Source organism: Bos indicus, chromosome X (assembly GCF_029378745.1).
Source record: "Bos indicus isolate NIAB-ARS_2022 breed Sahiwal x Tharparkar chromosome X, NIAB-ARS_B.indTharparkar_mat_pri_1.0, whole genome shotgun sequence".
Taxonomy (NCBI): Eukaryota; Metazoa; Chordata; class Mammalia; order Artiodactyla; family Bovidae; genus Bos; species Bos indicus.
Window position 1 is genome coordinate 97,122 of NC_091789.1, and position 17,920 is coordinate 115,041.

Below are 17,920 nucleotides of genomic sequence, written 5' to 3' on the forward strand. Positions count from 1 at the left end.
AGCTGCAGACGTCATGCTAATTTTATATGCACAAACATAAATTTCAAAATACAAACCACATTTAAAAAATTTTATTGACATCACAGTTAAATCATTAGGCATGATATGGTAGAAGTGTAGGCATAATTTGAAATATTTTTTCAAATTTGTTATGTTCTGGAGCTGCTCCATGAAGTATTCATTGCACATCAGAGATATTTCCTGGAGAATCTCAAGCCTGAGAGTTCCATGATATTGTTTACAATTGTTTCCCATCAAGAAAATAAACATATTTCCATCTTTTATATTGTTTCTGTTTTACTGAGATATAATTGACATATTACATTGAATAAATTTTAGATGTGCCATGTGATGATGATATTCATATATATTGTGAAATGATTACCATGATAAGGTTGCTTGCATGCTCAGTCACTCAGTTATATCTGACTTTTTGTGACCCTATGGACTGTGGCCTGCTAGGCTCCTCTGTCCATGGGATTTTTCAAGACAAGTATACTGGAGTGGGTAGCCATTTCCTCCTCCAGCTGACCTTCATGACCCAGGGATGGAACCATGTGCTGTGTCTCCTGCATTGGAAGGTGGATTCTTTACCACTGAGCCACATGTAAAAGGGACCACTTTTACAGATACAGAATATTCAAGATTTTTTTTTCTTTCAGCACTTTATTTAGAGTAAGCCCTTTATATCCATGGATTGAACCCATCCACAGATTTTTGTATCTGTGGTGGGTCCTGGAATCAATTCTCCATGGATACTGAGGGACAAATGTATATCATACCACTGCCTTCTGTCTTGCAAGGTTTCTTCTCAGAAAATTATTGATAATTTTATTGATAATTCCTTGTATGTACTGAGTCGCTTCTTTCTTGCTGCTTTCTAGACAACTCTGTCCTTTACAGTTTCATTATAGTTTGTCTGGGTGTCTTTGGTTTATCCTAAAAAAAGTTCATTTAGATACTTGTATTTCAAATCTATATCTCTCCTCAAATTTTGGGAATTCACTACCATTATTTCTTCTTTTTTAAGTATATAAGTAGGAGCACAATAAATATTTACTAATTGACTGGTTACAACTTTGTATTTTCACAAATCACAATCATAGAAGAGATGAATTTATGCTAATGGTTTTGACAAATGTCAAGAATTTAGAAAATATTTGACACTGAAATTTTTAAATATGCAGAAAAATTGAAGGGAAAGAATGAAAATATAATGTCCCCCAAGACCCACAAACTTTTAACTGTTACCACAAGTACTTTATCTGTTTTACTGAATCATTTGAAAGTAAGTTATGACAATATGACACTTCATCCCTGAATATATAAGCATTTATCTCCTAGTGAAAGAGTAAATTCTTAGGTAGGTTGATAAGAAGTCCAGGGTCCCTGAGGAGGAGAAAGGGACACAGTGCTCTCAAGGAGGGGAAAAGGACAATTTTTCCACATTGCTTTGTCTTAGTCACATAAGACATTATTTTCTCTCAGCTCAGAGCTAATGATTACACAACACAACAACTCATCTTAAACTATATCGCAACAATGTATCCTGCTCAAGGACATGTTTCTCCTTCTTAAGAACATTCTGACTAATCCTGTTATCTTAAAATTATATTGTGGGAGTGGGTCTGGTAAGACCTTTCTGTTGTTAGTTCTAATCTTGATAATTTAAGATGTATGTTGTGGGAGTGGGTCTGATATAAGTATATAAGGTTTTGATAAGACTAGTGACTGGAGGCACTTGCCATCCCCCTTCTGATGTCTATGTCAGAAGCTTTCTCTATCTCTTTTTATACTTTAATAAAACTCTGCTACACAAAAGCTTTTGAGTGATCAAGCCTGGTCCCTGGTCCCAAAGCTAAATCTTCTTCAGGGATCACAAATCCAACATCATTCACCATAGCTATTACTAGGAATATTCTACATATTATGGAGGAGCCTGGTGGGCTACAGCCCTCAGGGTCACAAAGAGTCCGACACGACTGAGTCACTTCACTTCACTTCACATCTTAAGGTGTGCCATTGCAACACCTGAGATGAATAGCTCAGTAAAATCTAATATGATAGATTTATATGGAATAATTGCCCCTATAGTTCTAATATGTCTTTTAAAACTTTTTTTTTCCTCATCGAGGATCTAGTCAAAATTTATACATCCATCAGGTTATGTCTTTTCTCTCTCTCTTTCTTTCTTTCTTTTTTATTTTGTCTTTCCTCTTAATTTAATAAGGAATACTTCTTTCTGGCATTTTTTTCCATTATGACCTTTAGCTTTTTCAACCATTCTGAATTCTTGTATAATGTCATAAAACTTGGATTTTTCTGTTTGTTTGTTTTTCTTTTCTTAGTAGATTTAAATTATAATTTCTCACTCTGTGGTGCATCTCTTAGTGCATCAGTAGAGATACAGAATATCAAGCTGCCCCACTGCTGGTGATGCTAAGATGATTGATTACTTGTTTAAGATGGTAACTGCCAGATTTTTGTTTACTTAAAGTACATTTTTTTTTGTGTGTGTAAATGAACAATATATGGTATGATACTGTGAAACATTTTAAACACCTTTCCATTCAAGTATTCATTGATAACATATGTCCAAGACCCTATTAAGTGTTCTAAGAAACTTTCTGCCCATTTTCTCTCTTTTCTCCATCTGGGATTTTAGTTCTGAATATATTGTTCTGTTTGATGATAGTCTTAATTCTCTAAGGTTCCATTCACAGTTTTCACTTTTTTCTTTGTGTTTCTGAGATTTGATAAGTTCATACCAGTTCAATTCACTTCAGTTGCTCAGTCATGTCTGACTCTTTGTGACACAATTGACTGCAGCATGCCAGGCTTCCCTGTCCATTATCAACTCCAGGAACTTTCTCAAACTCATATCCATCGAGTCGGTAATGCCATCCAACAATCTCATCCTCTGTCATCACCTTCTCCTCCTGCCTTCGATCTTTCCCAGCATCAGGGTCTTTTCCAATGAGTCAGTTCTTCACATTAGGTAGCCAAAAGTATTGGAGCTGCAGCTTCAGCATCAGTCCTTCCAATGAATGTTCAGGATTGATTTCCTTCAGGATTGTCTGGTTTGATCCCTTGAAGTCCAAGGGATTCTCAAGAGTCTTCTCCAACACCACAGTTCAAAAGCCTCAGTTCTTTGGTGCTCAGCTTTCATTATGGTCCAACTCTCACATCCATACATGACTACTGCAAAAACCATAACTTTGACTAGAAGGATCTTTGTCAGCAAAGTAATGTTTCTACCTTTTAATATGCTGTCTAGGTTGGTCATAGCTTTTCTTCCAAGGAAAAGTGTCTTAATTTTATGGCTGCAGTCACCATCTGTAGTGATTTTGGAGCCCAAGAAAATAAAGTCTCTCACTGTTTCCATTATTTCACCATCTATTTGCCATGAAGTAATGGGACCAAATGCCATGATCTTAGTCTTTTTGGAGGTTGCATCTTAAGCCAGCCCTTTCACTTTCCTCTTATACTTTCATCAAGAAGCTCTTCAGTTCCTCTTCACTTTCTGCCATAAGGGTGGTGTCATCTGCATATCTGAGGTTATTGATATTTCTCCTGACAACCTTGATTCCAGCTTGTGCTTCACCCAGCCCAGCATTTCGCATGATGTACTCTGAATATAAGTTAAGTAAGGAGGGTGACAATATACATCCTTGACAAACTTCTTTCCCAATTTGGAACCTAACTGTTGCTTCTTGACCTGCGTATAGATTTCTCAGAAGACAGGTCAGATGATCTGGTATTCAAATCTCTTGAATAATTTTCCACAATTTGTTGTGATCCACACAGCCAATGGCTTTGGCATAGTTAATAAGGCAGAAGTAGATGTCTTTCTGGAGCTCTCTTGCTTTACCTAGGACCCAGTGGATGTTGGCAATATGATCTCTGGTTCTTCTGCCTTTTCTAAATCCAAGTTGAACATCTGGAAGTTCTTGGTCCAAGTGCTGTTGAAGCCTGGCTTGGGGAATTTTGAGCATTACTTAACTAGCATGTGAGATGGGTGCCATTGTGTGGTAATTTGAACATTATTTGGTATTGCCCTTCTTTGGGATTGGAATGAAAACTGACCTTTTCCAGTCCTGTGGCCACTGCTGAGTTTTCCAAATTTGCTGGCATATTGAGCACAACACCTTAACAGCATCATCTTTCAGGATTCAAAATAGCTCAACTGGAGTTCCATCACCTCCAATAGCTTTGCTTGTAGTGATTCTTCCTAAGGCCCACTTGACTTTGGGTTCCATGATGTCTAGCTCTAGGTGAGTGACCACATCGTCATGGTTTTCTGGGTCATGAAGATATTTTTTGTGTAATTCTTCTGTGTATTTTCACCACATTTTACTAATATTTTTTGCTTTTGTTAGGTCTATACCATTTCTGTCCTTTATTGTGCCCATCTTTACATGAAATGTTCCCTTGGTATCTCTAATTCGCTAAAGTGAACTCTAGTCTTTCCCATTCTATTGTTTTCCTCTATTTCTTTGCATTGATCACTTAGGAAGCTTTTCTTATCTTTTCATGCTATTCTTTGGAACTCAGCATTCACATGGATGTATCTTTCCTTTTCTCCTTTACCTTTAGCTTCTCTTCTTTTCTCAGCTTTTTGAAAGACCTCCTCAGACAACCTCCACAGACAACCATTTTGCCTTTTTGCATTTCTTTTTCTTGGATATGGTCTTGATCACCGCCTCATGTACAATGTCATGAACCTCTGTCCATATTTCTAGGCACTCTATCAGATCTAATTCCTTGAATCTATTTGTCACTTCCACTGTATAATTGTAAGGACTCACAAATTCATATAACTTGTTCATTTAACTGGTCTTATGATCACAAGTTCATATAAATTCTCTTCAAATTCACAGATCTTTTTCCTGCAAGTTCAAGTCTGTTATTGAAGTTCTCTAGTAAATTCTCCAATTCAGTATTGTATTTTTCAGGTCCAGAATTTCTGTTTGTTTGCTTTTTTTTGTTAATTTCTATTTCTTTCTTGATATCTTTATTTTGTTTATATATTGCTTTTCTGACTTTAAATTATTTTTCTGTGTTTTCCTTTAGCTCTTTGAAGATACTTAAGAAAGTTGTTTAAGTTATTTGTCTAGAAATTTTAAAACATGTGACTTTTTAAGGTCAGTTTCTGGATATTTATTTTGCTCCTTTTGAATCAGCTATGTTTCCATGTTTCTTTGCATGTCTTATGATCTTTTGTTAAAACTGGGTGTTTGGAAAAACAGCCACTTTTCCTAATCTTTGCATGATGGTTCAGTGTGGGGAATGTCTTTCACTAATCTGCCCAGCATGAAGGATGAAGTTTTTTCAGGCCTTTTTTGAGAATGTATATCTGTGGACTTGCATATGCGCATTTTAATACCAATCTCGCATACACACACCTGCTTATACATGTCTTAATTTCTCTAAGTCTCATCTCTGCTTCTTTGTTGGGCCTTAAATATTCTACCATATTCCTTTGCCTATAATCTCTTGCCCCCCGGTTTCCAAGGGTCTATAGTCTTTCTACATTTTTCACATGCATGTGACATGGGTATCTGCCACTACTTTCTGTGACTTCTAACCTGGAATTCAAACCACACTGGTATTCTCATCTGAACACTGAGTTAGGCAATACTGAAATCAGTTTGTTGCATATCTTGTGGATAGGGAAGAATGTAGCAAAAAAGTTCACACATTTCTTGTAACTTGAGGGAGAAATCAAGAAATAAGCTGCCTACGTCCAGTTGTGTTGTGCCACCCTGGTACAAGAGCAAGCGTAAATGCAATGAAATTTCCTATTGATTTGAATATGACTTTTTATGGATGTGCTTGACTGCTGTATATCCTTGATTTCCTTCCAAAGCTCCCCAAAAGCCTTTTAAATCAATCTGTAATTGTTTACTTGATATTTACATAGAGGACAAAGGTCTGGAGCTTCTTAACTCATCATTGTGCTGACATCACAGAAGCTTTACAATATGATTTTTATTTAATTTCAGGATGCGGAACACGTGTACACCCGTGGCAGATTCATGTTGATGTATGGCAAAACCAATACAATATTGTAAAGTAATTAGCCTCCAATTAAAATAAATAAATTTATATTTTAAAAAAGAATACTTTAATTCCCTATTTTTCTGATTAGCAGTAAAATAGGTATCAGAAAAATAAAACTTTGAGATTTTTGCTGCAAAGCTCTTTTGTAAAATATTACTTTAAGAACAAATGAAAAGCAGTATCTTAAAAAATGGTGAGGGTGTGATAATTTTGGTGGCCACTTTGAAAAGCTGTTTGGAAATATAAACTTTAAAAAATGAAAGTATACTTTGTAAAGACATTACTGGCAAGCTTCTGAGTTTTAAGTTGAAAATCTGAATGTAGTTATTTTAGAGAATGTGTCTTTTACTATAGTTCAAATGCTGTGATAACACAGAGCAAGGAACTTCCCTAGTGGTCCAATGGTTACGACTTTGCCTTACAATGCAAGGGGTATGGGTTCGATTACAGCCAAGAAACCAGAACATAAAACAAAAACCAAATTGCAACAAATTCAATAAAAGCTTTAAAAATGATCCACATTAAAAAAAAAGGTTAAAAAAAAAAAGAACCAGGTGGTGCTAACAGAGTGCATAAATTAATATTTAAGTATTTCACAAGTATCTTCATACTTTTTGTTTTTCTTTTGTAAGTTCTACTTTTCAAGTGAGCCATGGAAATTAAATGGCAACTTAGCCTTCTTATAATGGTGCTGCCTTAGCTCCTAAAATGTCTTCTAATGGTGTTGCTTTAGTTCCTAAAACTCATCATAGAAAAGGTCATTTTCATACTGAGGTAATATAAAACTGCAGAGAAAAATTAACTTCTATATTTTTCTGTATATGGTAATGCTTGTACATACTAAAAGTTGTTCTCTTATATCCAGGGGACAACCTTATTCCTTAAATAAAATATTTGTACTGACTCTTTTAGAGAGCTTTAAAGCTTCATCCATGTGCTTTTCCTGGCAAATAGAAGGCATTCAGTAAATGTCTGATGAAGGTATAATTTATGCACTTTTTAAATGCTATTGTAGCTTGAACTTTCTAGTGATAAAGAACCCACCTGCCAATGCAGAAGACGTAAGAGACACAGGTTCAGTCCCTAGGTCGGAAAGATCCCCTGAAGGAGGGCACGGCAACCCGCTCAAGTATTCTTTCCTGGAGAATCCTATGGATAGAGGAGCCTGGCAGGCTACAGTCCATAGGATCACAAAGAATCTGACATACCTGAAGTGACTGAGCACAAACACAGCTTGAACTTTACTATATTTGGAGTCTTGGAAGTGGATAAATTAAATCTCAACAGCAAATCACAAACTTAAAACTTCTTATTTCTAAGATAGCTATGCACATTATATAACCTTGTAGTCATGCAGATATCATAATTTTGAGTGATGTAAATTAAGCAAAATTTTAAATCTGTAGTAAGTAGTAGATTTTTCTCTGGAGAAATGATGCATTCTTTTGTGTCAAGTCAAATAAGTCTTTTAATATATTGGGTTGGCCCAAAAGTTCATTCAGGTTTTTGTACAATGTTATGGGAAAACCTGAACGAATTTTTGGTGAGCCCAATATCATATGTGATCATATTTTAAGATATTATCTGTTGTAAATTACTGAAATTGTTATTTATAAAGAAATATTATATATAGATCATATAAAACAAGAGACTAAAATATTTCCATTCAATCCAAAACATTTGCCATATATGAAGGCTTATCAGTTGTTAATATTTCAGACAATATATTTCAAAATTTTGTTGTTATTTAATTATTATAAATGATGCATCAAAGTCGAAATCACTTTCATCTGAGATTCTAAAATTTATTTGCTCTTGGATTTCTAGCTTTCAGAATTATGAAAAAGTATTCTGATGCTGGGAGGGATTGGGGGCAGGAAGAAAAGGGAACGACAGAGGATGAGATGGCTGGATGTCATCACCGACTCGATGGACGTGAGTTTGAGTGAACTCCAGGAGTTGGTGATGGACAGGGAGGCCTGGTGTGCTGTGATTCATGGGGTTGCAAAGAGTCGGACATGACTGAGCGACTGAACTGAACTGAACTGACACTTGTATTGTTTAAATAACCAAGTCTGTGGTATTTCATTATGGCAGTCCTAGAAAAGTAATGTAAGCCATATATAAAATTGAATATGATAATGTCAGGTTCTTTTTGCCATTAGCTTATAAACATTTGCTGAAAGAAACTACATGCATTTAATAATAATAAATGACAAAATCACAAGAGATGTCAACAACTTATTAAATATTAATTACATCAATTTCGTTTTAAAAATTAATAAAATTTGAGAGGAAGCAATGTAGTGTAGTCATTAAGAACTTAGACCTTTTACTCAAATAAAGTCTTAATTTCCATTCCAATACTTAATTAATTACTTTAAGACAGTTACTAATCTTCCCTAATGCTCAACTCTTCTTTTTTTAATTTTTTTATTTCATTTATTTATTTATTTTATTTACTTATTATTTTTTTTTACTTTACAATATTTTATTGGTTTTGCCATACATCAACATGCATCCGCCATGGGTGTACACGTGTTCCCCATCCTGAACCCCTCTCCCACCTCCCTTCCCATACCATTCCTCTGGGTCATCCAACTCCTCTTATCTGTAAAATAGTGCCAACTCCAAAGATTTTCTTAAAATGATGCAACAGGAAGTACTCATTAAATATTAGCTATCATAGTCACCAAAAGCACCAGCACTGACACTACAATCATAATAATTTCATTATGATAATCACTATCTAGTACTACAATGATCACTGAAAGCAGCAGAAAAAAAAAAAATAGGATAGCTTTAGAAGGATACAGTAAAAATACAGGTGAGCTTAGCCTTGAAGGATGGACATGGCCTGGCTGAACAGAAAAGAATGAGAAAGACATTTTAGGAATGGAGAACAAGGTGAACAAAAGTTTGTAAGTGTTGTACTGCTGTTATTTTGCCTAGCTAAACTTCTCATAACGTGTTAGAAGGAAGGTAGAAGTAGCAAAGTAAAATGTAGACTAGGAATAAAAGTTAAACACCAGTAAAATCATAGGCCATTTACAAAACCTGGTATGGGGAATGAAAACTGAGAAAAGAGAAATCTGCACTTGGGAACTGAGTCATTGGGAAGAAGTTGCTCAGAGTTAGTCTGAAGGGCAGTTCTAGACTTCACCTGACAGTGACTTGACAAAGAAAATGAAAGTAGTTAGCATTTGGTTGTAGTGAGACCCTTTTTGAAGGTCTTCCCTGAGTGAAGTAATAGCAATTTTGAGCCAGAAGCCTGGCAGTAGAAAAGTGCACAGCATGTTCAGCACTAGCATTTGACTACCTTCATTGGGATATACAGATTACATATGAAACAAAAGTGAAAGCAATAATTAACATTCACTGATTTTTTAAAAATCTTTTTATTTTTAATTGGATAAATTAAATAAATAAAAATTTATCATTAATTTAATTTTATTTAAAAATAAAAATTTTATTTTTAATTATTTTACATATTGGGCTGGTTTCTTCCATGCATCAACATGAATCAGCCATAAGTACACATATGCCCCCTCCTTCTTGAACCTGTCTCCCACCTCTCATCCCATCCCACCCCTCTAGAATGTCACAAAGCACCAGCTTTGAGCTCCCTAAGTCATACAGCAAATTCCCACCAGCTATCTATTTCACATATGGTAAAGTATATGTTTCAATGCTACTCTCTATTCATGCTACCCTCTTCTTCTACTATGTTGACAAGTTGGTTCTCTGTCTGCATCTCCATTGTTGCTCTGCAAATAATTTCATCAATACCATCTTTCTAGGTTCGAAATATATGTGTCAAGAGAGCACACTGGTCATAGGAAACACCCTCTTCCAACAACACAAGAGAAGACTCTACACATGGACATCACCAGATGGCCAATTCCAAAATCAGATTGATCATCTTCTTTGCAGCCAAAGATGGAGAAGCTCTATACAGTCAGCCAAAACAAGACTGGGAGCTGACTGTGGCTCAGATCATGAACTCATTATTGCAAAATTCAGGCTCAAATCGAAGAAAGTAGGGAAAACCACTAGGCCATTCAACCATTCAAGTGTGATCTAAAGTAAATCTTTATTATTATCGAGTAGATGTGACGAATAGATTCAGGAGATTAGATCTGGTAAACAGAGTACCTGAAGAACTATGGGCAGAGGTTCATAACATTGTACAGGAGGCAGTGATAAAAACCATCCAAAAGAAAAAGAAATGCAAGAAGTCAAAGTGGTTGTCTGAGGATGCCTTACAAATAGCTGAGGAAAGAAGAGAAGTGAAAAGCAAGGGAGAAAGGGATAAATATAACCCAACTTAATGTAAAGTTCCTGAGAATAGCAAGGAAAGATAAGGAGGATTTCTTAAGTGAACAATGCAAGGGAACTGAGGAAAACAATACAGTGGGAAAGACAATACATATTTTCAAGAAAATTGGAGAGATCAACGGAATATTTCATGCAAGATAAAGGACAGAAACAGTAAGGACCTAACAGAATCAGAAGAGACTAAGAAGAGGTGGCAAGAATACACAAGAAAAAAAAAAGTTAAAGTGTTAGTCACTCAGTCATGTCCAACTTCTTGCCACCCCATGGATTGTAGTCCACCAGACTCCTCTCTTCAAGGAATTCTCCAGGCAAGAATACTGGAGTGAGTAGCCATTTCTGGCTCCAGGAGATCTTCTCCAATTCAGGGATTAGCCCTGGGTCTCCTGCATTGCAGGCAGATTCTTTACTATTTGAGCCATCTGGGGAGCCCAAGAATACACAGAACAACTATACAAAAATAAATAAATAAATAAGGATCTTAATTACTAGGATAATCACAACAGTGTGGCCACTCACCTAGAGTCAGACAAACATTCTGGAGTGTCAAGTGGGCTTTAAGAAGCATTGCTATGAACAAAGCTAGTGAAGGTGATGGAATTCCAGCTGAGCTATTTCAAATCCTAAAAGATGATGCTGTTAAAGTGATGCACTGAATATTTCAGCAAATTTAGAAAACTCAGCAGTGGCCTTGTGATTGGAAAGCTTCAGTTTTCGTGCCATTCCCAAAGAAGGGCAATGCCAAAAAAATGTTCAAACTACCATACAGTTGCTCTCATTTCACATGCTAGTGAAGTTGTATTCAACTCCTTCAAGGTAGACTTCAGCAGTATGTAAACCAATAACTTACAGATGTACAACTGGGTTTAGAAAAGGCAGAGGAACCAGAGATCAAGTTGCCAACATTCTTTGGATCATAGAAAAAGAAAGGGAATCCCAGAAAAAAAAAATGTACTTTTGCTTCATTGACTACACTAAAGCCTTTGACTGTGTGGATCACAGCAAACTGGAAAATTCTTAAAGAGATGGGAATACCAGACCACCTTACCTGCCTCCTGAGAAACTTTTATATGGGTCAAGAAGCAACAGAATGGACATAGAACAATGAACTGGTTCAAAATTTGGAACTGAATATGTCAAGACTATATATTGTCACCCTGTTTATTTTACTTCTATGCAGAGAAAGGACCTCATGTGAAATGCTGAGCTGAATGAATCACAAGCTGGAATCATGATTGCTTGGAAAAATATCAAGAACCTCAGATATGCAGGTAGTACCACGCTAATGGCAGAAAATGAATAAGAACTAAACACCCCTCTTGATGAAGGTGAAAGATGAGAGTTAAAAAGCTGACTTAAAACTCAACAATAAAAAAATAAAGACTATGGAATTTGATCCCATCACTTCATGGCAAATAGAAGGGGAAAAAATGGAAGAGGTGACAGATTTTAATTTTGGGGGCTCCAAAATCACTGCAGACTGTGGCTGAAGCCATGAAATTAAAGGATGTTTATTCCTTGGAAGGAAAGCTATCACAAACCTAGACAGCATATTAAAAAGCAGAGACATCACTCGGCCAACAAAGGTCCATACAGTCAAAGATATGGTTTTTCCAGTAGTTACGTATTGATGTGAGATTTGGACCATAAAGAAGACTGAGAGTAAAAGAATTGATGCTTTCAAACTGTGGTACTGGAGAAGAGTCTTGAGAGTTCCTTGGTATACAAGGACAGAAAATCAGTCAATTCTAAAGGAAATCAACCCTGGATATTCATTGGAAGGACTTATGCATGGAACAATAGACTGGTTCCAAATACAAAAAGGAGTATGTCAAGGCTGTATATTGTCACCCTGCTTATTTAACTTATATGCAGAGTACATCATGAGAAACGCTGGGCTGGAAGAAGCACAAGCTGTAATCAAGACTGCCGGGAGAAATATCAATAACTTCAGATATGCAGATGACACATTATGGCAGAAAGTGAAGAGGAACTAAAAAGCCTCTTGATGAAAGTGAAAGAGGAGAGTGAAAAAGTTGGCTTAAATCTCAACATTCAGAAAACTAAGATCATGGCATCTGGTCCCATCACTTCATGGGAAATAGATGAGGAAACAGTGGAAACAGTGTCAGACTTTCTTTTTTGGGGCTCCAAAATCACTGCAGATGGTGACTGCAGCCATGAAATTAAAATATGCTTACTCCTTGGAAGGAAAGTTACGACCGATTTAGATAGCATATTAAAAAGCAGACATTACTTTGTCAACAAAGGTCCATCTAGTCAAGGCTATGGTTTTTCTAGTGGTCATGTATGGATATGAGAGTTGGACTGTGAAGAAAGCTGAGCACCGAAGAATTGATGCTTTTGAACTGTGGTGTTGGAGAAGACTCTTGCGAGTCCCTTGGACTGCAAGGAGATCCAACCAGTCCATCCTGGGGGATATCAGTCCTGGGTGTTCGTTGGAAGGACTGATGCTGAAGCTGAAACTCCAATACTTTGGCCATCTCATGCGAAGAGTTGACTCATTGGAAAAGACCCTGATGCTGGGAGAGATTGGGGGCAGGAGGAGAAGGGGACGACAGAGGATGAGATGGCTGGATGGCATCACTGACTCCATGGACATGAGTTTGTGTAAACTCCGGGAGTTGGTGATAGACAGCGAGGCCTGGCGTGCTGCGATTCATGGGGTTGCAAGGAGTCGGACATGACTGAGTGACTGAACTGAACTGAACTGAATGCTGAATCTGAAGCTCCAGTATTTAGGCCACCTAATTTGAAGTGCTAACTCTGGAAAAGACCCTGATACTGGAAAGTTCAGTTCAGTTCAGTAGCTCAGTTGTGTCAGAGTCTTTGCAACCCCATGCACACCAGGCTTCCCTGTCCATCACCAACTCCTGGAGCCTGCTCAAACTCATGTCCAATGAGTCAGTGATGCCATCCAACCATTCATCCTCTGTTGTCCCCTTCTCCTTCTGCCTTCAATCTTTCCCAGTATCAGGGTCTTTTCCAAAGAGTCACAAATATTTAAGCCAAAAGGAGAAGGTGGCAGCAGGGGATGAGGTGGTTAGAAAGCATTACCAACTTAATGGACATGAATTTGAGCAAACTCTGGGAGAGAGTGAAGGACAGGGAAGCTTTGGTGATGCATTCCACGGGGTCACAGATTCGAACATAACTTAGTGACTGAACAGTAACAAAATGCAGTAGTTTCCAGAAATTAACATCAACTCATTATAATGGGTAATTAGCCATTACCAATACTACTCACCATTCATACCTAATCAGGTAAGCTTTATCTTTTTTACATAGTTGGTTCCGAACCCAACCCTGACTTTATAATATAGTCAGACAGAACATTTGGGGGCTCATATTAGAGTGTCTTTCTAATTCATGATGACTTTTGTAGCACTCTGGAGTCAATTCTTAGAAAACTTGAATTAATCATAAAAACCAAAAAACTATAAATGTTTCTATGGCTCTCTTTTTCTGGCAATGTGCTTCTAGTTTCCATTAAATGAGAAGAAAGTGATTGTAGCTATTGAAAAAATAATTAGATATTGAACAACTTTTTAAAAAGACAAGTAAAATCTGAAATTAGTTAAGATTTATTTAAATATTTATGAGTAAAACAAATCATATTATTCAATTGTATATTGAAAAGAGGTACAGTTTTTGAAAGCTTGACCTTTTCTGGGAAGAGGGCATGTGTTTTTGTGTTTGTATGAGACACAGAGTGAGTGTGTGTGTGTGTGTGTGTGTGTGTGTGTAAGTTGAACACTATTATTGGACCTTTGAGATGAAAATCATAGTCATTCATGAATTTCCATTTAAATTTGAAAAACTAGAAAATCATATACAATATATTAAAAAAAAAAACCCAAATCACTGGTAAAAATATTATTTCTAACTCAATTAATATTATATATAAAAACTATCTTGTTTTATTGCATCTTTCTTTTGTAGTCAAACAGTTGTATTTTTAAAGGACAACTTGCACCAAATCAATGGTGTCCTGGTTCCCACAAATCAACTAAAGCAGCAAAATTGGAAAAATATCTAGAAATATTTAATTTACTCTGTTACACACATATTCACTTGACTATTTTTCAGCAGTGTAGGTAAGACCTTGACCTTAATGGCTCTTTTTTTTTTTTTTTAATCTGAACACTGCTATTATAAATTCAAGAGCTATTCTTATTTTTAGGGTGATGGAGGTAGGGAGGAGAAGACATACTATTGTGTTAGATATAATAAGTTTCTTTTTTTGTGTGTGTGTGCACACAAGGGTCAAAGCATGCCTTCTGGGGTCTAGCACTATAGCAGTGGGAGCAAAGATGAGTAATTAAGATATTTCTCAACATAAAGATATTTTACAAATCAAAGAAATTAAATAACTGTCTTGAATTCAATAAGTAGAGTGTGTTTTGATGTCACAATGCATACTGTTCTCACTACTCTCAATAAATCATCTCATGTATCCCAAGCCTTCAGTGTCCTTCACTAATGGTACTGCATACATCAGTACAAAATAAGAAATACCTTAAAAGTACTAAAGATTTAAATGGTCTAATCATCACAAATGATTAATAGTCCATTAGTTTATAAGTGCTTCTTAGGTACACTTTCAGAATTAAGCAATCAGCATTCAACAAGCAAAAGAAATTGTTTCTGTTTACTTATAAAAAAATAGAAGTGATTTGGTATAAAATTTTAATAAATAGGTACATATATGCTTAAATTCTTTTACATATACTTTTAAACTATGTTTTTAAAGTATGAAGTGATCAATCTATTTAAGAATGACTTAATTAACTGTCTATACAGTTTTTTTTATGGCATTATTTTTTTTTTTTAATGGCTGAGTAATAGAACCTTAGAAAGACTCTCAGTGTATCATTCAAAATGAAAGACAAAGAAATGCTGCTTAATAATTTTGTCAAGTATATCCCCCACATGAGCCTTTTTCACACTCTTCAGCAGATTGATGTTTTAGCTAAATGATGACTGGAATTTTCATGCATATGTAAAAATCCATGTTATGCTGTAAATATAAAAGGAAATAATTTTATTAAGGGTAAATACCTATTATTTGAGCTTGACTGGAAGCAATACCTGATGTTTCATGAATTTTCATATTTTTCCCAGTATTTTCTTCTCATTTTAATGGCAGAGAATTTTGAGTACAGCCAGCAATTTTTATCCATTTATTTTTGCAAGCCACTTTCAATACAAAAGTAAACAAAATCTGTGATGACCAAACTCTTACTAATTGTATGGCCATCAACAGAAGACTAACTAAATTATCTAGAGGATAAGAAAGGGTATTGTAAGACTTTTATGTCAATTCTGACAATTGGGCTTAAAGAAGAAAAAGTTACAGTGTAACTTTAAAAATTATCTTGAAAGTTTTACATAGATATATTTATCACAAATTTTATATTGCTCAGAGGAAAATAAGAGAATAAGACCTAATTGTTTTAGTGTATTTGTTGGTTAGCTTTCAGATAAACTGTTATTTTAATTACCTCCTCATTTTTGAATAAAGTTGCAACACTGATGTACTTTATTTATTTATTTTTTTGATGTACTTTAGAATAACAACATAAATATGATCTCAGTTCTTGATTACCCATACTACTAATGGGCAGAAGCCAAAAGAGTAGATGATTCTTTGACCAGAGATACTCTTTGTCTTGTTCTTGCACAACTGAGTGTTCTGTGAAGCCTCTGTGTGATGATAGACAATTTATTATATAAAGCAAACATCTATTCTTGAATTGACTGAATGTTTTAGATATTTTCTGCAAACAGAATGAACAAGATGATTTAACTATGTTTTATAGTACAAAAGTATGTAAAATGTCCTAACTCCTATTCTGGGTGTAAAATAGTCAAATGGTAAATGGACACTTGTTCAAAATATACAAATAATAAATACTTAATTCTTATACTTTATTGTCTGAAATTCCTGAATAAACCAAATATTTTTCACTCATTAATTTGAAGGATACTTTTTAGAGTTAAACTTATACTAAATCATCCTCTACCTATGACTTTAAGACAATTGAGAGGATTCTTGGGCATTACAGGCTATTGCAGCATTTGGATTCTGGGTTATGGGGAACTTGCCTGGCCGTCATATAAACTTATAACTGAAACTCAACAGGCCTAAATTGACAAGCTGGTTTGGTCCTCAGAGACTCAAAAGGCTCTTCAAACTCCTGCAGGCTCCAACTTTGAGCTTGCCTGCAGGATCACAGTTTAGTTTGTTTGTTACTAAAAAAAAAAAAAAAAAAAGCTATGGCCACCACATTGCTTGAGGGTAATTACTACCATTGTTTTGCTAATGCCTAAAGCTCATAAGTTTACTAATGTGCAAAATCTTACTGTACTGACTTCTCATTATGTAACTGGGATCTTAAACCCTAAAGTTCAGAGTGACAATGGCTCTGTCTTTAAAGCTGCTGTAACCCAAGGGGTGTTGAAAGCTCTAGGAATAGAATATCACTTACACTGTTCTTGGAGACCCCAACCTTAGAAAAAGTTAAAAAGTCTAACGATATTATTAAGAGGCATCTACATAAGCTAACTAAGGAAACACAAGACAGTTGGGGTTTAAAGTTTTCCCCATAGCTTTAATGAGGGCTCAAACTGACCCTAAGAAGAAGGGACTGTCTCAGACTGTTTTTGTGCACAAATATTGTCATAGATCTTAAAACCTTAGAAATAACTATGTGACTCAGTGTTCAGCTTTTCAACCTCCCCCTCAGGGAAAGGCTTTGCATGGCTGGTTTCTCCACTTCAAGAAAAGGACTTTTTCCAACTTTGTGAATACTTTCACCAACAACAATCATATGTGATGCCTCTTCTTGATCTGATGACATCTAACAATACTAAGATAGACTGATATAGCACATTGTACCTTAACTATGGACATAATGTGACTTAATTTTGATTAGGTTTTAAGTTGTTTTAATGACTATTTTGCCTTACATCTTTAACTGTATAATGGGGTTTGTTTCTAACAATGTGAAAGGTTTTAGATTACAAATGGTTGTCCAGGCTCCTACAAGTGCCACAGCCTTCTCAAACGATTACTTGGGGCCCCTCAATTTGAGTGTTAGGAGAATATGTTGCCTCAACAGTTCAGAGACAGTGCCACATCACAACAGGAAGTAGTTATGGAATGAAAACGATGACCCTTTCCCTTGGCAACATAATTCCCCTAAAACAAAAGGGGAGGAATGACAGGCTCAATTCCTTGGTAAGTTGATAAGAAGTTCCCAAGGAGGAGAAAGGGGTCCAGAGCCCTAGAGGAGAAAGGAGTCTTGGCTTCTTAAAAGGGAGAAAAGGACAAACTTTTTTTCTTTAAGCCCAGAGCTGATGATTGCACAATAAAACAACTCAGAAATAAGAAAGTCTTCCTTAGGGATAAATGCAAAGAACTAGTGGAAAACAACACAATGGGAAAGACAAGAGATCTCCTCGAGAAAATTAGAGATACCAAGGGAATATTTCATAC

General features: G+C 35.8%; 1 protein-coding gene across 1 annotated transcript in view; it reads right to left on the bottom strand.

Moving 5' to 3' along the window:
* The window catches only part of KLHL4 (kelch like family member 4), a 105,233-nt gene that overhangs the window by 64,329 nt on the left and 22,984 nt on the right, over positions 1-17,920 (bottom strand). The window lies entirely within an intron of this gene.